At 36.4% G+C, this 22315-nt stretch overlaps 1 long non-coding RNA gene across 2 annotated transcripts in view; it reads right to left on the minus strand.

Moving 5' to 3' along the window:
• The window catches only part of LOC132654210 (uncharacterized), a 36020-nt gene extending 13913 nt beyond the window's left edge, over window positions 1-22107 (minus strand). The window contains exons 1-3 of one of the 2 annotated variants that reach the window (XR_009591857.1): window positions 21981-22089; window positions 8562-8636; window positions 499-617 (exon numbers count right to left, since the gene is read on the minus strand). This is a non-coding gene — a long non-coding RNA (uncharacterized LOC132654210). Of the gene's footprint in view, window positions 1-498; window positions 618-8561; window positions 8637-21980 lie in introns of those variants that run through there. The other variant, XR_009591856.1, reaches the window with a different exon arrangement.
• Between the last annotated feature and the right edge of the window lie 208 nt (window positions 22108-22315).

The following is a 22315-nucleotide window of genomic DNA, read 5'->3' on the forward strand; positions in this document are numbered from 1 at the left end:
ATGTGTATTTAGCACATGAAGAGGGTGTCTTAGGAGAAAGTATCTGATTATCCTATCTATCTTGACAAGTTTAAAGTTCTATATCTAAATTAACTTTTATCCTTATTGGTATTACCTACATGAAAAGATTTCTTAACTTTGAAACAACTTAAGCTTAATTGTGGTACTATAACTATTTGGTCTTCAACCCCATCAGAGACTTGAGAAGGAATAAAATTAGTTACTTTTTAGGAAGTGCATGTTAGCAGCTTCCAAAAAATAAAAAATTGACAGAAACAGTTTGCTGCCTGAACAGTCACCCATAACTCTCTGTAACATTGAAACATCATCTTCAGCATTTTGGCTCAGAATATTTGACAGACATATATATGAAACAGGAACTATTTAGGACTTGCTTTAACCTGCCTTGGCAGAGTTCGGCAGTCAACTTGTCCTGCATTTAAGCTTGCCCATTTTAGGCAGAATTTGTCTGTCATGAAGGGAGGGTATTTTCTTTACCCGAGTGGCTTATTTGCCACATTGGAAGCCATTTCCAAATGGAGGTTCTTCAATGTTCATTATCTTCTTTCAGGTAGGCGGGTGCTGCCAGGAAATGACTTGTCTCGTGGTCAAAGAATCTTTAAAATAATAAAAACATTTTAAATGCCATATTCTGTAGGTCTCTGAAGTTTTTGAAGACTACCTATCTTTATGTAATCGATCCATATACAAAATCATATCTATCTGTTAAAGCTAGGATGTATATTCTTTTTCTTAATTTTTTTATTAATTACACTTTATTCACTTTGTATCCCCCCATAAGCCCCTCCCTCCTCACCTCCCGATCCCACCCTCCCTCCCCTTTCTGCATGCATGCCACTCCCCAAGTCCACTGATGGGGGGTTCTCCTCTCCTTTCAGATCTTAGTCTATCAGTTCACATCAAAACTGGCTGCATTGTCCTCTACTGTGACCTGGTAAGGCTGCTACCCCCTCAGGGGGAGGTGATCAAAGAGCAGGCCAATCAGATTATGTCAGAGGCAGTCCCTCTTCCCATTACTATGTAACCCACTTGGACACTGAACTGCCATGGGCTACATCTGTGAAGGGGTTCTAGGTTATCTCCATGAATAGTCCTTGGTTGGAGTATGAGTCTCTGGGAAGTTCCCTGTGTTCAAATTTTCTTGTTCTGTTGCTCTCCTTGTGGAGACCCTGTCCTCTCCAGCTCTTACTATTTCCCACTTCTTACATGAAATTCCATTCATTCTGCCCAACAGTTGACCATCAGGCTCAGCATCTGCTTTGATAGTCTGTAGGGCAGAGGCTTTCAGAGGCCCTCTGTGGTAGGTTCCTAGTTTGTTTCCTGTTTTCTTCTTCTGGCTTTCAGAAGCCCGCTGTAGAAGGTTCCTAGGTTGTTTCCTATTTTCTTCTTCTTCTGATATCCATCCGCTTTGTGTTTCAGGATGAGGATTGACCGTTTTAATTAGGGTCCTCTCTCTTGCTTAGTTTCTTTAGATGCACAGATTTTAGTGGGTTTATCCTATGTTGTATGTCTATATGAGTGAGTATATACCATGTGTGTTTTTTTGCTTCTGGGACAACTCACTCAGGATGATCCTTTCCAGGTCCCACCATTTACCTGCAAATTTCATGATTTCCTTATTTTTCATTGCTGAGTAATACTCAATTGTATAGATGTACCACAGTTTCTGCATCCATTCTTCAGTTGAGGGGCATCTGGGCTGTTTCCAGCTTCTGGCTATTACAAATAAAGCTGCTACAAATATGGTTGAGCAAATGTCCTTTTTGTGTACTTGAGCCTCTTTTGGATATATGCCCAGGAGTGGTATGGCTGGATCTTGGGGAAGCACTATTCCTAGTTGTCTGAGAACGCGCCAGATTGATTTCCAGAGTGGTTGTAAAAGTTTACATTCCCACCAGCAATGGAGGAGGGTTCTCCTTTCTCCACAACCTCTCCAACATGTATTGTCACTTGAGTTTTTGATCTTGGCCATTCTGATGGGTGTAAGGTGAAATCTCAGGGTTGATTTGATTTGCATTTCCCTAATGGCTAATGAGGTTGAACATTTCTTTAAGTGCTTCTCTGCCATTCAATATTCCTCTATTGAGAATTCTGTTTAGCTCTGTTCCACATTTTTTAAGTGGATTACTTGGTTTGCTGCTTTTCAGCTTGTTTAGTTCTTTATATATACTGGATATGAGTCCTCCATCAGATAAAAGGTTGGTGAAGATTCTTTCCCAATCTGTAGGCAGTCGCTTTTTTTTTTTTTTTTTGATGACAGTGTCCTTTGCTTTACAGAAGCTTTTCAGTTTCATGAGGTCCCATTTATTGATTGTTGCTCTTAGAGCCTGTGCTGTTGGTGTTCTGCTCAGGAAGTTTTCTCCTGTACCAATGAGTTCTAGGGTATTCCCCACTTTTTTTCTAGCAGATTTAATGTGTCTGGTTTTATGTTGAGGTCTTTGATCCACTTGGACTTCAGTTTTGGGCAGGGTGATAAGTATGGATCTATTTTCATTTTTCTACATGTAGACACCCAGTTGGACCAGCACCATTTGTTGAAGATGTTATCTTTTTTTTCCATTGAGTGGTTTTGGTGTCTTTGTCAAAGATCAGGTATCCATAAGTGTGTGGGTTTATTTCTGGGTCCTCTGTTCAGTTCCATTGATCCTCCATTCTGTTTCTATGCCAGTACCATGCAGTTTTTACAATTGTTGTTCTATAGTACAACTTGAGATCAGGGATGGAGATTCCTCCAGAAGATCTTTTATTGTAGAGGATTGTTTTAGCAATTCTGGGTTTCCTGTTATTCCATATGAAGTTGAGAATTTTTCTTTCCAGGTCTGTAAAGAATTGTGTTGGTAATTTGATGGGAATTGCATTGAATCTGTAGATTGCTTTTGGTAAGATGGCCATTTTTACTATGTTAATCCTGCCAAGCCATGAGCATGGGAGATCTTTCCATCTTCTGCTATCTTCTTCTTATTCTTTCTTCAGAGACTTGAAATTTTTTTCATACAAGTCTTTGACTTCCATGGTTAGGGTTACTCCGAGGTACCTTATGTCATTTGTGGCTATTGTGAAGGGTGTTGTTTCCCTAATTTCTTTCTCAACCATTTTGTCGTTTGTATGCAGGAGGGCAACTGATTTTCTTTTTTTAGTTAATTTTATATGCAGCCACTTTGCTGAAGGTGTTTATTAGCTGTAAGAGTTCCCTGGTAGAGTTTTTGGAGTCACTCATATATACTATCATATCATCTGCAAATAGTGATGATTTGACTTCTTCCTTTCCAATCTGTATCCCCTTGATCTCCTTCAACTCTCTTATTGCTCTAGCAAGGACTTCCAGAACTATGTTGAAGAGATATGGAGAGACTGAACACCCTTGCCTTGTCCCTGATTTCAGTGGGATTATTTTAAATTTCTCTCTGTTCTGTTTGATGTTGGCAATATGTTTGCTGTATATTGCCTTTATTATGTTTAGATATGTGCCTTGTATCCCTGATCTCTCCAATATTTTAAACATGAATGGATGTTGGATTTTGTCAAATGCTTTTTCAGCATCTAGGGAGATTATCATGTGGTTTTTTTCTTTCAGTTGGTTAATATGGTGGATCACATTGATGGACTTCCATATATTAAACCACCCCTGCATATCTGGGATGAAGTCTACTTGGTCATGGTGGATGATATCTTTGATGTGTTCTTGTATTCGGTTTGCGAGTATTTTGTTGAGTATTTTTGCATCAATGTTCATAAGAAAGATTAGCCTGAAGTTCTCTTTATTTGTTGGGTCTTTGCTAGGTTTAGGTACCAAGGTTACTGTGGCTTCATAGAATGAGTTTGGTAATGTTCCTTCTGTTTCGATTTTGTGGAATAGTTTGAAGAGAATTGGAGTTAGCTCTTTTTTGAATGTCTGGTAGAATTCTGCACTGACACCATCAGGTCCTGTGCTTTTTTTGGATGGGAGACTTTCGATGACTGCTTCTATTTCCTTGGAGAATATAGGACTATTTAATTGATTTACCTGGTCCTGATTTAGCTTTGGTAAGAAAATTGTCCATTTCATTTAAATTTTCAAATTTTGTTGCGTATACACTGTTAAAGTAAGTCCTAATTATTGTTTGAATTTTCTCACTGTCTGTAGTTTTGTCCCCCTTTTCATTACTGAAATTGTTGATTTGGATGGTGTCTCTCTGCCTTTTAGTTAGCTTGGCTAAGGGTTTGTCTATCTTGTTGATTTTCTTAAAGAACCAGCTCTTGGTTTCATTGATTCTTTGAATTGTTTTATTTGTCCATTTCATTGAGATTTTCAAATTTTGTGGCATGTAGACTTTTGAAGTAAGTCCTAATGATTGTTGGATTTCCTCAGTGTCTGTGGTTATGTCCCCCATTTCATTTCTGATTTTGTTGATTTAGATGGTTTCTCTCTGCCTTTTAGTTAGCTTGGCTAAGGGTTTGTCTATCTTGTTGATTTTCTCAAAGAACCAGCTCTTGGTTTCATTGATTCTTTGAATTGTTTTATTTGTTTCTAATTGATTGATTTCACCCCTGAGTTTGATTATTTCCAGCCATCTACTCCTCTTTGGTGTGTCTGCTTCTTCTTTTCCTAGGGTTTTTAAGTGAGCCATTAAGTTGCTTGAGCTGTCTCGAATTTCTTCTTGAAGGCACTTAGTGCTATGAACTTTCCTCTTAGCACTGCCTTCATTGTGTCCCACAAGTTTGGGTATGTTGTGTCTTCATTTTCATTGAGTTCTAGGAAGATTTTAATTTCTTTCTTTATTTCTTCCCTGACCCAGCTGTCTTTTAGTAGCAAGTTGTTCAGTTTCCATGTATGTGTAGGCTTTTTGCTATTTCTGTTGTTATTGAGGTCCAGCTTTATTCCATGGTGATCAGACAAGATACAAGGGATTATTTCAACCTTCTTGTATCTGTTAAGGCTTGCTTTGTGACCAACTATGTGGTCAATTTTGGAGAAGGTTCCATGAAGTGCTGAGAAGAAGGTAAATTGTTTTGTGTTTGGGTGTAAGGTTCTGTAAATGTGTGTTAGGTCCATTTGATTCATGAACTCTGTTAGAGATATTGTTTCTTTGTTTAATTTCTGATTAGTTGACCTGTCCTTTGTTGAGAGTGAGGTGTTGAAGTCTCCCACTATTAGCGTGTGGGGATCTATGTGTGGTTTAAGTTTTATTAATGTTTCTTTCACAAATGTGGGTGCCCTTGTATTTGGGGCATAGATGTTCAGGATTGTGATGTCTTCTTGGTGGAATTTTCCCTTGATGAGTTTGAAGTGTCCTCCCCCATCTCTTTTGATTAATTTTGGTTGAAAGTCTATTTTATCAGATATTAGAATGGCTACTCCTGCTTGCTTCTTGCATCCATTTGCTTGGAAAGCCATTTTCCATCCCTTTACCCTCAGGTAATGTCTATCTTTGTGACTTAGGTGTGTTTCTTGTATACAACAGATTGCTGGTTTTGTTTACACATCCATTCTGTTAGTATGTGTCTTTTTATTGGAGAATTAAGTCCATTGATATTGAGCGAGATTAATGACCAGTGGCTGTTAAATCCTTTGACTTTGATGTTGGCTGTGGTCATGTGGTTGTGTGCCTGGTTGCTTTTTGTTTTACTGTAGTGGGGTTATTTATTTCCTGTGTTTTCTTGGATGTGGCTAGTTTTCTCCGGTTGTATTTTCCCTTCTATTGTCTTCTGTAATGCTGGATTTGTTTGTAGGTATTGTTTGAAATTTGTTTTTGTCATTGAATATCTTGTTTTCTCCGTCTATGAGGACTGAGAGTTTTGCTGGGTATAGTAGCTTGGGCTGACATCTGTGTTCTCTTAGTGTCTGCATGATATCCTTCCAGGCCCTTCTGGCTTTCATAGTCTCTGTTGAAAAGTCAGGCATGATTATAATGGGTTTGCCATTACATGTTACTTGGCCTTTTTCTCTTGCAGCTTTTAGTATTTTTTTCTTTGTTTTGTATACTTACTGTTTTGATTATTATGTGGCAGGAGGATTTTCTTTTCTGGTCTAATTTATTGGGTGTTCTATAGGCCTCTTGCATTCTTATTGGCCTCTCCTTTAAGTTGGGGAAATTTTCTTCAATGACTTTGTTGAAGATATTTTCTGGGCCTGTTGCAGGGAATCTTCTTTTTCCTCTATTCCTATTATTCTTAGGTTTTCCCTTTTTATGTTGTCTTGGATTTCTTGTATGGTCTGTGTCAGGAATTTTTTAGATTTAACATTTTCTTTGACAGATACATCTATTTCATCCATTGTATCTTCCCCATCTGAGATTCTTTCTTCCATTTCTTGTAGCCTATTGGTTATGCTAACCTCTGTAGTTCCTGTTTTCTTCCCTAAGTTCTTTCTCTCCACAATTTCTTCTATTTGTGTTTTTATTTAATTTTTCCAATTCTATCTTCAGGTCTTGGGCCATTTTGTTGGTTTCCTTCACCTGTCTGTATTTTCATTTTTTTCCGTCAATTCCTTCAGCTGTTTGTTTGAACAATCCACTGTTTCTTTTATTTCATTCAGTGATTTAAGCATTTCCTCTCTAAAGGCCACAGACTGTTTGGCTGCAGCTTCCTCTATTCCTTTTCATATTTTAGTTGTTTCCTCTGTTATCTTCCTCGTGAGCATAGATGTTAGGTCATCTCCTTGAATTTCAATTATGCTGGGGTTTCTAGGGCTATTTGCCCCTGGATAACTGGCTTCCGGAGATGTCATATTGCTCTGGCTTTTGTTGGTTGAACTTTTATGCTGTCCTCTACCCATTGGGCTATCTTAGTTGTTTGAACTTAGTTTCTGGTTGTTCCTGGAGTCTTGTAGTGGAGAGAATCCCTTTGGCAGGAAGATGTTTTTTCCTGAAGGAAGCCTTCTCAGCTTTTTGGGTATATTTACTGGATGGCCGGTGTTTTTCAGGAGTTGCTACAGCTTACCTCAGGCATAGAGACCTGGGTGGTAACTGTGGTCCTGATTAGTCAAGAGGGCTCTCCTCTCACTGGGAGAAGTCCTGGAGACAGCTGCCCTCCTTCTGGGTTTCTTGCTGTAAATTTAGTGATCAGCTACTGTAACCTGTGTGTCTGGTAGTTTGGTCGGTTTTGTTAGGGATAACTGGTTGCCCCTTGGAGCAGTATCTGGGGGTTGATCTCATGGTTCTCGGTCTTTTGTAGGTCTTTTGAGGTTGGTGCTCTGTGCCCCAGAACCCAAGAGTTAATCTGTGGCGGGTGAGTACTGCTCTCCTGGTAACATCAGGTTATCTGGGGTACAGCAGTTCCCTGGGTTGGGCCAGTCTGTGGGACCTTTTCCGGGGATATACTGGGTTGCCTAAGTCTGTCCCCTTTGCTTCGTTTCTTGTTCCTTGTGAGGGTTTCTCCAGACAGTGCCTCTAAGTCTCTGGTGTCTTGGGGCACACAGTTCTGTCTGTAAGGAGTAGTTGGTACAAAGCAGGCTTCTGGGCTGGCAGAGCGTGTGCCCGCCTGCTAGTCTGTGGGAGCTGGGTTCCCAAAGACTCTGTGTTCCCTGCTTGGGCCCGGATCCGTGATGGCTGGGCATACTCGACTGTTTGCGATCTGCAGTCTGTTAGACATTCCCCAGGCACAGCCTAGGTGACCCCAGCAGCATGGTTTCTTCCTTCCCTGTGGGACCCTCTCTGGGCATGGGTTCCTAGTCCCTGTTGCACTGGGGCGCACAGCTCGTCTGTACTGGTGAGCTGGGTATGCAGCTCTCAGCGTGGCAGGAGATCAGTTGCTATGGCGGTGGGTACCCGAGGTCTATGAGACCTTCCAGGGAAAGACTGGGTGACCCGTGATCAGACTCGCAACTTTGCTTCCCCATGAGGTTTTCTTTTGACTGGGACTCTCAATCTCAGTCACCCTTGTGCCCACCGATCAGCCTGGGAAAGTGATCAGGACACGCAGGCTTGTGGCTCCAGCCCGGAGACCCAAAGCCTGTTTTACCCGGGATTTCTTCCAGGTTCTGGCTGGGCAGCCGAGAGTGGACCTGACCAATTCCCACGCCATGGGAGCCTCCCCTCACCTGGGAAACATGATTGCTGCAGTTTTAGGGCCCAGAGTTCAGTCTCCTGGTTGCTGCATGGAGAATCTGAGTGCTGATTCGCTTCTCAGAAGCAGTGCTCTCCCGGCGCCGCCATCTTGGCTCCCCCCTATATTCTTGTTATAAATTAGACTAGTGTCTGACATGACTATGAGTTGAATAACTAGCAATTAACTTGCATTACCTAATACCCTAACCAGTTTTTAATAGCAGTTTTAAAGTATTGGAATTAACCTTGACTTTCTATCAGTATACTAAAGCTTATACCACTGTATTAAAAAATAGACTTATTTTTGCATCAATATGTAAAATCCTATACCAGAGTTAAAATTAACCTTATTTGGGAATAAGAAATAAACCCCAAGTTGAGTAGATTCAACTTTTTTTCCATTCCTATAAGATATCCCTATATATTCCTTGTTTCACTTTGAATAAGACCATTAATAATAAACATCTCCCAATGACAATAAAATTTTGTAGCCATAGCAAACAAACAAAAACATACCCAACCCCCTTTAAGGAAAATTGGATGCCGTTCTTATGGACGTCTTCTAGCTGACATTTTGGACATGTAGAAATCCTGTAGGGGACCCAAATAAAATTGGGGAAAATGGTTAATTAAGCAAGCAATAACATTTGCTTAACAGTCTTTGAATGTTGAGAAATTTTAGGCTTAATAAAAGTCCTCTTCAGAACAATTTAAAATGCTGGACCAATTAAGATTAGTAACTTTCTTCAAAGTTCTTTTGCGAGCAGGCTTTGATGAGAAAACAGCAATTGAAGCAGTTGAGGCAGAAACAAGCAGAATGCTGGAGCATGCAAGATGCTAGAACAGATGTGTCAATGTCTCAGCATGCTGAGGAATGAAACCTTCAGGTTTGATCCAGCATCTCTGGTGTGCAGTTCTTTTGTTCCGCAAACATAATTTCTCACAAACATTATAGAGTTCTAAAGTTATGAATGTACAAGATGTTCAGGATAAAACTAAACTGTAAGCCAATTTAATCTATATCAATTAAAAGGTTAGCATAATACATTTTGAAAATATTACAGCTAAGGATTTATTGGCCAAGTATTGTTGAAGTTTTGGCTGGAGACACATTTTTATGTCTCAGTCAGTTTTAGAGTTGTTCCCATGTAAAGGGATTAGCAATATAAATTACCATTTTTATTGAACATACAATCATTATCATCAAAACAAGGTTGGATGCATTAAAATATCTTTTTGGACTCTTGCATGCCTATTGTATTAGGCCAAGCTGCTACCTATTTCCCTAGAGAAGCTTCCCATTAGAGAGACAATCTGGTTGCCATGAGCAATAGAAAACGCATGTTTTAAGGAAACTTTATATAAACTCCTTTTTAATTTAGAATATAAGCATACCGTAGGTATCTTGTACCTGTTTTGAGGTTTAGCCCTAGATTTTTATATATGTTGTAGCTATTTGTCCTATGCCCTTGTTTATATAGAATGGGCAGTTATGCCTTTATAGTCAAACTTTATGTAAACTCTCTTGGCATTAGCATATAAACTCTCTTACCCTTAACGTTAAGTATACCCTCTGCATCTGGAACCTGGATTTTTACATTGGTTTCATCTATACTTTGGCTTGCCCCTTTTTTCATATGAGATGGACAGTTTTGTTTTTTAAACATATGAATATAATTTTTGAGTTTTTAGGACTAAACTAGGTTGGCATGTACTTTGCCATCTTTAAGCCTCTTATGTGTTTGTACAAAGGCATGACCAACATTTTTCCCCTGTAAAAATGTCTCACATTTAAAAGGATAAGGCAGTTTTCAGAGCAGTGTGACATTATCTCTCTTTATAGAAACCTAAAAATGATGTGAATCCCACCTTTAGATCAGTAAGGACATAACACCTATATTGAGAAAAAAGAATTTACATGGTAACCAAAGAAAAATTTGTCATTTTGAATCTTAGAGTATCTCTGCAAATGGCTAAACAGCAGGAGTTGCCATCCTGGCTTTAATTATGTAAATAAGCTTGATCCAGAACTCGGAGATCTGCCTGTTTATTTTTACTTCATGTTTGGAAGAAAGGAATGTGCCTTCACTAACTTGTTCAGACATTTACATATATACCTATTTATATTTTTTCAAATCAGTATCATTGTAACTCAAAACCTTTAAATGAGAATCAAGCAAAGAGAAAAGAAAATTTATGTTTGGGGTGAGTTGTGCCAATTTACCCTATAACAAACAAAGCCCAGTTGGTTATTTTTTTGTTGATGTTTCAGTGAATTGCAGACCCTTACCAGAAAGAACTGACAGGTATCTTGCAGCCAGAGAGCTTTGGATTATAGCCATTATTAATCTAATTATTAGGAAGAGTGCCCTTTTTTTTCAGTAACTTAGTATTCCAGTCCTTGGTTTTGTCCCATTTTCTCCTTCAACTTTCTTGGAGAAGGCATGGAGAAGAGCCAGCACCATTGAACATATTGCAACCATCCATGAATATGACAGCCAAAATGAAGCCAAAAGGAATTAAAACTCCCTCTGCCATAGCTAAATAATATTGTTTTTATTACTTTCATGACCAAAGAGAAAAAGTAACTAAATAAATTTAAATTTTAAATTTAAATTTTATCTTTCCTCCCTTCAGTTTATTCGTAAGCTATCTACTTATGATTGTGATATCTATAATACTTGCATTATGAGGAATGTTTTTCTGTACTCTTTAGAGTTTGTGAATAGATAGCTAATGTATGTGTGTAATGATATATTCTAAGTGGTTCAATGTTATACTATGGTACCTACAGAAACTAAATTTCATACATATAATGAATTTGAATCTTTTCACTTCATAAAGCAAGAAAATAATGGAGAAACTGAGCAAACCCCTAATAAGTATAAAAATATGGGAGGAGGTAATATAAATAGTTATATATACAATCTGTATAAACATATGGCATAGGCATCAGGCATAGATAAATGGATCAAAGGAACATGAGAAATGACTACCAAAACCAAGTTAATAGAACATAGGTGACATAGGTACCTATGCCATCTTAGAAGTTGCTGGGAGGTGCTATCAGGTGAAAGGACCAAGTTCTCTGTTTTAAATAAAGTCTCAGAATTTTTCCTACTCAAAGAGGTTAAAAAATGATTGAGGAAATTTGAAAAGTCTACTCATGGTAGATTAAAATATATTTTAAGTCTTATGTATTGTTGATTCTGAATTTTGAACAAGTATATTTGGCAGCTAATGTTATTATATAGGCATTGTCTACAACTTTAATATATTTTCAATGAAATGAATGAGTTTGTTCTAAAGATGTAAATGAGTGCTCAAATCCACAGCTCAGCCCTCAAGTCTGAAGTAGTGCCAGGAACCTACCATAACCTTGCTCACTATTTGATGAATGAGTGGATAAATGTAACAAGAAGAGGTGACTTAGTCCATTTAAAAAAAAAAAGGTACATGTTTATAACAAGGTAAAATAGCAAACTATCTATCTCTGATGAACACGTATGTACTATTGTAACAAGAAGTGAAGTTTAGATTTCAGGATCCTGGACATCAGGATTATCACAAGAAGTTTGTAATCTTATTTCAATTTTTAACAGAAAACAAATGAGACATATAAAATACTTGCCTAGTGTGTATTTTACAATATGATCCTAACTGTCTATTTGCATAGTTAATTTTCTTTTGAAAATGCAAATTAAAGTCCTAGTATAAATCTAATTTTAAGATAATGGCATTTATACAGGCCTGGTGGCTTACATCTGTAATCTTCTCACTTAGGAGGTTAAGACAGAGGAATCAGAGCAGGTGTCTAGGATAGATAGCCTTGGCTACATAACAAGATTGCACTAACATACAACAGCTATCAATATTAGCATAAGATGTCTACATGACATATATTGACATTGATATTACACTAATCCAGACTTACTAAGCTATGTTGCCTTGAATAAGTTTACGATATTTTAAGGAGACAAATGAACATGCATGCACATGCAGGCACACAAACACACATATCCATGAGATTATGAGAATTAAATGAAATGATTCATTTAAAATGTTGGCATTGTATCAGATACAGTTAAACTTCAGTAAATGTTCAGCATTAACTGTTCCATAAGCAACATGACAATGTCAAAGTTTTCAGAGTATTTTATATACTCTGTTCTTAAAATAATAGTAAATATGTATGCAGTCAGAGGAGTTGAAAGGTGTAATGTGGAGCAAATGGTTTTAATTAACAATAGCATTCCCTTTATGTGTTGTAGTGGACAGGAAGCATTTGAAAGGCAATCATAGCTCCTAAACTACAACCTTTCTAGTAGACAAAAAGTAACCTGGGGATGGAGACTTGTATATTGTGACAGAACATGTATATCACTGTAGAAAATCACCCACTGTGAATCCTGCTCCTGTGACATTTGTAGTGTTAGAAAAGCATCTATTTTTTAACTGTTTTGTTGTTGGGTTAACAGTATTCCTTTATCTGTTCTCTAAATGAACTCCTACCAGTTGTTGGATATGAATATTTTTGAAAGGATCAGACTAACTTTGTAACCTATATGTCTTCTAAAGCCTATAGTTTTGAGTTCTAGGCCCAGATTAAGCTAAAGACTCTTAGTACCTTTCCAGAGAATGGAGGAATGTGACCCTGACCATCTGTGAGGACAGATATAAAAAAGCGAGGAAGTAATGACCTTCACTCAGCAAAAAGAATGACCAGACCCTTGTCTTTGAGATAGTGTTTCTTAGCAACCAACCGAGATGGCCAGACCCTTGTCTTTGAGATAGTGTTTCTTAGCAATCAACCGAGATGGCCTCAATCCTTCTTCTGAGTAGCCCCTGACCTCCAGCCAAAAGCCCACAGCCCCAATCTTCAAGGATGAGCTAATCACCCCCACCTTTAATTCCATCGCATCCACACTTGGCAGGACTGGCCTAGCTTGAGCACCTAAGACTAACCAAATATCTTACTTTATAGCTTCCTCATCCAATCCTGAATTGCCAAGACTACAACCCCTAAAAATTCCAGCGCCTTGTCCTTTAAAAGAGGAAGGCCTTTGTCTCCCAGTGCCACTCTTTGCTGACCGGCAGGGGTAACCCCATTGTGCAATGGTTAAAATAAACCTCTTGTGATTTTGCATTGATGAGATAAGATCTCGTCTCTTAAGTTCTCTTCATCCCTTCTGAAAATTAGGCTCATGTTGGGCTTAACATTTTCTCACAGAATGTGGGGGTTTCCCCAGTTCTTTAGTGTGTCTTTTGATGTACAGAGAAAAGACCTCTTAGCTTATCATTCATATTTGCTTTTACTCCCTGTGCTCTGAAGATCTTGTCCAAAAAGCAAGCAAGCTGTCATTAAATATACTATCATGAGACTTTTCATTGTGACTTTTTCTTTCTTTCTTTCTTTCTTTCTTTCTTTCTTTCTTTCTTCCCCCCCTCTCTCTTTCTTTCTTTTCTTTTTAGCATAATATTTTAATTGATTCTTTGGAACTTTCACAAGATGCAGCCCATCACACTCATTTCCCAGTCCTTCTGTGTGCCTCTTCCTACCCTGTGACTGCCCCCTCAGCAATTAATTAATTAATTAATAAGAAAAAAGAAAAAGAAAAAAAATTCCCAATCTGTGTTAATGACTAGAACATGGTCAAACTCTCTGTAGGATGCCCCTTAAATAGAACTGAGTCATTCCTCTCCGGTTCCATCTTTGGAAATCCTTTCACACCCTCATTACAGCTTTTTTTTTCAAGCAGGGTTTCTCTGTGTAGCCTTGGCTGACCTGCACTCACTTTGTTGACCAGGTTGGTCTCGAACTCACTGAGATACGCCTGCCTCTGCCTCCTCGAGTGCTGGGATTACAGGCATATACCACATTACAGTTTTAAAGAATTCTCTTCAATAGCTTCCTGTTTAGGCTGTTATTGTGGTGGGGGTGTGTAGAGAGAAGGGCTGTGGGGGTGGAAATAGGAGTTATCAGAGAAGCCTTCCAAGTCCCACGTCTACTATATAATCATGGCTATCACTTTTATACTGATATACATGATATGCTTGCTCTTTACAATCATCAGGAGCCCAGATCAGGAGCTTCCTCATGGTTTCTGGCAATAGCACAGACCAAGAACACGATCCCCAGAGGCAGTAGGACCTTGGTCCCAGGCAAGATCCTTGGAGACCGCCCTGATCATGGACATCTCTTCATAGTGCAAGTACTGCTCCTTTTTTCTATTTTTCCCATTTCTCCATTAAATATTTGTTCACCATAGTGATGCCCACAGCAGACACCATGAGCAGGTGGCCACTTACTTGTGATTTCTTGAGACAGATTTTCACCATGTAGTCCAAACAGTTGCCAACCCGTCTACATCCTGCTTCAGCCTCCCAAGTATTATGATCACAGGTATGTGCTGGCACATCCAGGGAAACAGTACTTCTACAATTTGGAGTGTTACATTGAAGTTCTTAAACGATACTGATTTAAATTTTCAGATATTTTTGGAACCCAAATCTCTTGTGAATTCCAAAAATTTCATCTTCAGATTTCTTTATTTCTGTTCACTCCATTCCCTGCTCTGAGCACTTTTGTGAAATATTTTCATATTAAAATAATGATCATCTATTATTGCTACCTATTTATTCATTCCTAAATCTGTTGTTTGCAACATTACAATCCACCTCAGTGAAATTAGGATTCAGTAAACAAAGATAAGCATTTCCAGTAGATAGTAAAGGGAAGATGTACATGAAAGTTTAAAATTCTTCATTGTCTCTGATACTACAGGGAAATAAAGTATGAAATTTTTGACACATAGAGAAAAGTATTCCTAAGCAAACTAATTTTTTTTATCTCGACTATTTCTTAGCAGATTGGCTCATGTAAGCCCTGGTACTTATAAAAAGTTATTATGATTCATTTCACACAGAAAGAACGGGAAGATAAATGACATTAGGTATTTGATTTATGAAATATAAGTACTAGTAATATAATACTCTGTTGTATAAATAAAAAAATAAATCTTTCAGAAAACAAATATGCATAGGATTGTAAGACCTATTCTGTGACTTGAGACTATCCCCAGCCTCTTCTATCATGTAACTCATCTACTATAATACAAAATTGCTATCAGGTTGTGAAAATGTATTATAAGTTAATTATAACCAAAGCACTCAAAAATCTTGATATTACTATCTTTAAAATATAATTTCTTGTCTCAAATATATCAAAAAGCAACCAATATGAAGAAAATATCCTCTTTCCTTGTGAAATCAAATCCTCTTTGGGGCATAGTATAAGACTTATTAAAATAGTCTGTTGGTAGGCAAAATTTTTCTCACTGTGACCAGAAGACTTCAAAATTGGTGGCAAAGGAATTTGGATAGTCTCAGAAAAAAAGACTTATAAGATTGGTTATTTGAAGTTAAGTTTAATGGTTTAATTTCATGTGAAAATATAGGTGCAAGCTCAGACATATTTTGATACAAGTATCTGGGAACTGGATATTGAACTAAACAATTTACAGACCTTGAAATAAGTAGAAAATTGCTCTTGAAGCCATTCTAAAAAGAAAATGTGAAATTGAGCACATTAGAATAAAAATAATCAGAGGTAGAAAATGTATTTTCAACATGTATGATTTATTTATAATTATTTTCTTGGAACATGACTATCACATACTAGCATTTAAATACTCTCTGCTTTGAAAACTCATATTGCACTTTAAGTAAATGAATGAGCCAGAAACTTTATTAAAGTGCCAAATCATTATAGTATGAATCAAAAGTGTAAGGGGAGTGTAGCTGGTGATTAAATCCTAATGTTAAAGATGTCAGTCAATGTTATTATGTTCCTCTAGATCATAATTTTAATATATTCTTCAAAATGTTCTAGCTTTAAGAATATTTGCATTAATCTCTGATAATTCTACTGTGTAGTGCCAGTGGCATATTTGGTTAGGTCATACAAGTTAGCAGGCTAAGAGAACTGTGAATGCTAATGTGCACAGCCATTTGTTCTCAGAAAATGCAAACAAGTGAATAAGGAAGAAGCAAAAATTCACACAGCTGGAAACTCTGTGACACTGTGCGCATCCATTTACTAACCAACAGTTTCACTCAACTAGATTTTAAAATACATCGGGATTTTAGTATCTGTCTTAGTAATTGTTGTGAAAAGACACCATGACCATGACAATTTTTATAAAAGAAAGCATTTAATTGGAGCTTGCTTATAGTGGTTTAGTCTATTATCATCAGCTTGCTTCAGTGGTTTAGTCCATTATCATCATGGTGCGGAGAATACATGGTGATAGAGATGTAATTGAGAGCTACATTCTGATCCACAGGCAGAAAGCAAGGGAGAGAAACTGAGCTTTGTATGCATTTTTGAAACCTCAAAGCCCACCCCTATTGACTCACTTCTTCCAACTGGGCTGTTGGTCTTAATTCTTCTGATCCTTTCAAAAGTTCCACTAGCTGGTGACTAAGCACTCATAAAAATCAAGCAATGGGAGCCATTCTCATTCAAACTACCACAAACTCTTTCTGGTTCCCTCTCATAATGAAACAAACCCTTCAGTATATTTTCACTATGTGCCAATGATAAAGTCCTCTCAATGAATTAATTAGTATTGAGGGTTATTCCTGGTTTCAAGGTGCATGCTTATATTTACTTATAATTAAAAATTTATACTAGCTACTGTAAGTATATTTTAGTGGGTCAGATTGTATAGGACACAAACAAAATAATTTATATTATTTTATCCTTTCCAAGCTAAATAAATAAAATATATCATCATCTTAAGAACTGAAAAAAATACATCAAAAATCTCATTTTACTAAAACCATTTTCAAATAATTAGCTAGATTTCTACCACACTTTTCCTTTAGTTTTGTCTGATCTTGAGATAGTTTTAACATGAGTGGCCCACTCACAAATTTAAGGTATTAAGGAAGAAAGGAAGGAAGTAGGGAAGGAAAAAAGCTAGGAAGAAAGAAGGAAGGACAGAAAAGAGTAAAGTCTCACCCAGCTGGAGGTGCTCATTCTGTTCCTCAGTGTTAGAGTTAATTCTCCCTTGTCTCTTCATATATACATGTATAGTTTATTATCTTTAATAAATTTATTTAATAAACTTCATTGTATATAATATATAGAAGTGCTATATATATAGTTTATTATGTTTAATAAATAGATCTAGCAAACTTTATTATACATAATATATTATATAGATAGTGAGAACTTCCCCCAACCAGATTTCTTTTATGAGAATAAAATAATTTCATTTCTAAGCCATCCAAATCATTCATCTAATTCTATGGACAACTTGTTTCTGGGAACACTGTGCAATTTATTGGAGTTCTATCAAAATAAATGAATTTTCTTTGAAAAATCGCTTTGCTATTAGGTATTGAGAGGTAAACTGTCTCCAAAGTTTGCAATCTACTTATAGTAATTGGAAATGTGAGAGTTTTGAATCCTTACAACAAAGGACAATTTCTACATGAATGAAATAAATGTTTAGTGGTGAACTTTCAACTTCATTTTTTTTGTAGGTGTTTACTTGATGTTTGAAATAAAATCACTTTTTATAGAACTTTAGTGCCAGAGTAGTTCAAAGATGTTGAATACAAAAAAGTTTCAGTAACAAAACTTTCAAAAGTGGGGAATAAACAGTATGGCTACTGTACAAAACTCCAAACTGATCCTTTGAAAAGACTGACAACACAAAACTTTTTCTAAAATATTCAAGGCAATACTACTATTACTACTAATAGAGTACATGACAAAGACATGTAGCAAGTATATTATTATTTTTTTAAAATTATTTTTATATTAATTACAGTTTATTCACTTGTATCCCAGCTGTGGCCCCCTCCTTCATTCCCTCCCAATCCTACCCTCCCTCTCTCATCTCCCATGCCCCTCTTCAAGTCCACTGGTAAGGGAGGTCCTCCTTCCCTTCCATCTGACCCTAAGCTATCATCTCTCATCAGGACTGGCTGCATTGTATTCCTCTGTGGCCTGGCAAGGCTGCTCCCCCATCAAGGGGAAGTGGTCAAAGAGCCAGCCAGTGTGTTCATGTCAGAGACAGTCCCTGTTCCCCTTACTAGGATATTCACTTGGAGACTGAGCTGCCATGGGCTATATCTGAGCAGGGATTCTAGGTTATTTCCATGAATGGTCCTTAGTTGGAGTATCAGTCTTAGAAAAGAACCCTGTGCCCAGATTTTTTGGTTCTGTTGCTCTCCTTGTGGAGCTCCTGTCCCCTCCAGGTATTACTATCTACCCTTCTTTCATAAGATTCCCTGCACCCTGCCCAAAGTTTGTTTATGAATCTCAGCATCTGCTTTGATACACTGCTGGGTAGAGTCAATCTTTATTCAGAAAGACAAATGGGATAGACATTGGAAGAAGGAGAAAACAGGAAACAGGACAGAAGACTACCACAGAGGGCCACTGAAAGACTCTACCCAGAAATATATTATTTTTTTTTGAGTTTTAATATGCTTTATTCTATGAACTTAAATACACAAACCCGCTGGATCAAAGCCATGGCACTTCTCTTGTTGGTATCAACTACTGACCTTACTAAAGCTGTAGCACAGTCAGTGACATCATTGACGTTCTGGTTAAATGACAAACATTACTCAGATCTATTTAAACCACGGACCGTAATGTAGCCTTGTCTCCCCAAATTTTTAATTATAAGAAAATTAGGACTTCATTTATGCTACTTGAAAATATACATAAAAAGAATAATTTCCTAGAAAAATATAAATTATCTAAATTTGTAAGAAACAGAACCTCATTCCATTAAAAAATGAGTAAATAATTCTAACCAGCAGAGTTGATCAATAAAGAAGAACTCCAGTCAGAAGAAGAAAGCTCAAAATATGCCCCTTCCTTCCTCTCCTTCCTAGTGCTTCTCTATGGTAATGAACATAACTAGCCAATCCATTCACAAGGTTGTCCAGCCAGACAACTTGTTCATCTCAATTTACATGCCATTCAAGAAAACTAAAACAATGTTTCAAGTGAATTTTTCATGTGAAGAGTTGGGTTCTTATGTGATAGGTGACACTGGGCACTGGGAGGACATATGTGTGTGGAAGTGCTCAAGTCAATCACTTACAACACAGCCAGATTCAAATCTTGTGTAGGTAGTCTATTGTCATTGAGAATATTAGTGTTTTCTACAGACACACGGATTTGCTGAGAGAACCATGTGCTATGAACATGTGATCCTAGAATATAAGGCTTCATGCTAATTGCAATATTCTTCAATTATCAGTAGATTTTTCAGTGTGAAGTGCACAGCCTTAAATTGTCAAGTAGTCAAGAATTAGTTTAAAATATTACAGATTATAATACATATTCAATTGTATTCATCAAATTTATTTTGATAAAATAAAATACATATAATACCTTAGTGTTTAAAATATTTTGAAATCTTAAAAGAATACATGAAATGAGAAAGATGTAAATTATTTTCTCCTTTAGAAGTGTAATGCACTGATTTAAATTCTACTTGTGTGCTGATTGCTACCCAACAATTAAACAAATGTTGTTAAATAATTGAGGTTGGCAAGATATTCCTATTCCTATTACGAAAACATAAGGTAAATTCTAGGGCAATTCACTAGATCTTTACTTTTCAACTTCATTTGACATACTTTTTTTTTTAAGTTTCAGTGGTTTCCAATAAAAACTATGAACAGAAATAACATAAAAGAAATCAGTGCATCACATTACATTATACATTACACAACTGTCCAATCAAAAATAGTTAGATAAAATATCATTTAAAAATTTTGTGTGCCAAAATAGAATTAGAAATGAGGTTATAGATGTACAGACAGCTACAACTGTCTTGTGAGTTATAATTTAGGAATTCATTTTTGCTTTGGAAAATAATTTGGACTATTTGAAACTAAATGAAAAGAATAAATGTTGTTTATGTATACATTTATTGAATGTTATACGAAAAGTATTAAATAAATGAGCATCATTTAAATAACTTTCTTCAGTTAAATGTTTTCATATCTACAGTCTTTATATAGTATGGTAAAGATTGTGTGATGTTTAATACAATTGTAAACATTTTATGGTTGATAATTAAATACCATTCTTAACGATGCCTACAAAATTTAATTACAGCACATTGCAGATGTGAGATTTAAATTACCACTTATAATTGCATGTAAAACACAACTGCTGATATAATCACATGAAATTCTTAGAGAATTTTTTTATTTCTTCTCACTTTAAACAACTTGTCTTTGAATTCCACACCTATTTATTTTTTGTTAGTCATTTCAACAAGAGATAACAAAATAAAGTGTCAACTATGTTCAGATATTTATTGTGAATGAGGGAATATTATGTAATATGTGTGTATTATAAATACTGACTTCAAAAATTAAGGGAAGGGAAAAAAGAAAATAAAAAGAGTCCTCCACTTAACTACAAAATAGTCCAAAGAGAAGAAAATAGGAAGTATCTCAGTTGTGTCATTAGATACACAGAAATCCAATTCGTCTTTATAATCACAACCATATGTAACTCACATATTTACAAATTATTAATTAGAACATCATGAAGAACATGAAAATCCAATATTTATTTCAAGGAAACATAAAAATTTTCATATGAAAAATATAAATGCTGATAGAATTTCAGCTTTCTTTATTCATTCCTAAAGATGCCTTTGCTTACTTTTGTGCCTGCAATGTGTAGCAAATATGGTAACTGTAGACTATTTCATAGTTGATTACCCACAATGGTCACTCATATTCTTAATATACAACTCAAGATATTAACTTGAACTATATCACACTGTAGAGTAGAAAAATAAAAATGAAATATGCTAAAATTAAATTCAACAAGCAATTTTCTGCAATTCTGTGAGATATGTAATGTCTCAGAATCACAAATGTTTACAGAGAGAATCTTGGCAAGTGAGGGCTGAGATCAGAACAGCAAACAGTGAAATGTTCAAGTGACTGACAAAGAATTGCATGTACACATATTTCCCATCTCCACAAGCATGACTTATTTTTAGTAAATTATAGGAGTGAATTACATCTTAATATCTAAATTATCCTGGTCATTCTTGATTAACACTTCTCATGTCACTATTGTATTGAAAAAAAAACTAGCAATTTTAAAAATCTGCAGGTGGGCTTAGAGCAAACTATAAATAACATATTCAACAAGAAATAATTTGTCAGGTCATATATGCTCATTATATGCATATATTCTACCATAATTGCTTGTGACATTTTTAAATAGATTGAACAGTCTCAAAGTTATCATTCAAAGCGGAGATTTTGATAAAGAAAATGGATCGTAGCAATGGAGCTGTTCAGGTCTCCATATGCATGCATGTGACAGTTTCTTATTTACATGTCGCTCATGTTTATGCATGTTCAGAAGACTACAGCTGCTACCCCATTCTCCAGAAATCACAGACACCGGTCAAGTCTATAAACAGCCACATTTGAGCTTGTAATATATTTATTATGAAAAGCTGGAAGCTGTAATGGAAGAGAAGGGGGGAACAGTACAATTTGCTTTGAAAAGATAACGAGTGTATTTCAAAAAACAAATACTGTATATTTAATTCAGCATTTTTAGGTGCTTTCATGTTATAAGAATTCTGCTAGTGATGAAAACAGCATCCAGCCAATCAAATGGAGTATTCTAGTGCCATCCAAAGTAGAAACCTAGTGTTTAAAATAACTCCGATGAATTATTCATAAAACTGATGTTTATGCAAATTAGAGAATCATGCATCCACCTGACCACCAAGAGCAGGGAAATAACACACACACGCGGGGGGAGGGGGACCACCATGCTTTTAGCATTCTCCAGAACCTATGTAATCAAACGATAATGTTCTTTCATTAAATGCATCAAGGAATTACAATCCTTACCTGGTTCATTTGTAGGGCTTTCAGATTTTCTGGATGAAATAACTGACTGTGCATGCAACCAATAAAACTGAACTGAAAAGCTGATTAAGGGCACTTACTTAATGCAAAGCCACTCACTGAATATTCATATGCTGTCCGTGTTTATGCAAATTAAAGTAAAAGAAAGCCCAAGGGGATTGGTTGCCATAGCCCACAAATACTGTGTATAGCAAAAAATACAGAGAACCGTTGCAAATAAATTTTGAAAATCATAGCTTTGAAGTGACTAAGAAAAGAATAGTAAAATATTAAGGCTAGGTGAATTACAGTTTTAAAATATCTTATTTAATCATATT

The sequence above is a fragment of the Meriones unguiculatus genome, chromosome 5 (genome assembly GCF_030254825.1).
Source record: "Meriones unguiculatus strain TT.TT164.6M chromosome 5, Bangor_MerUng_6.1, whole genome shotgun sequence".
Taxonomy (NCBI): domain Eukaryota; kingdom Metazoa; phylum Chordata; class Mammalia; order Rodentia; family Muridae; genus Meriones; species Meriones unguiculatus.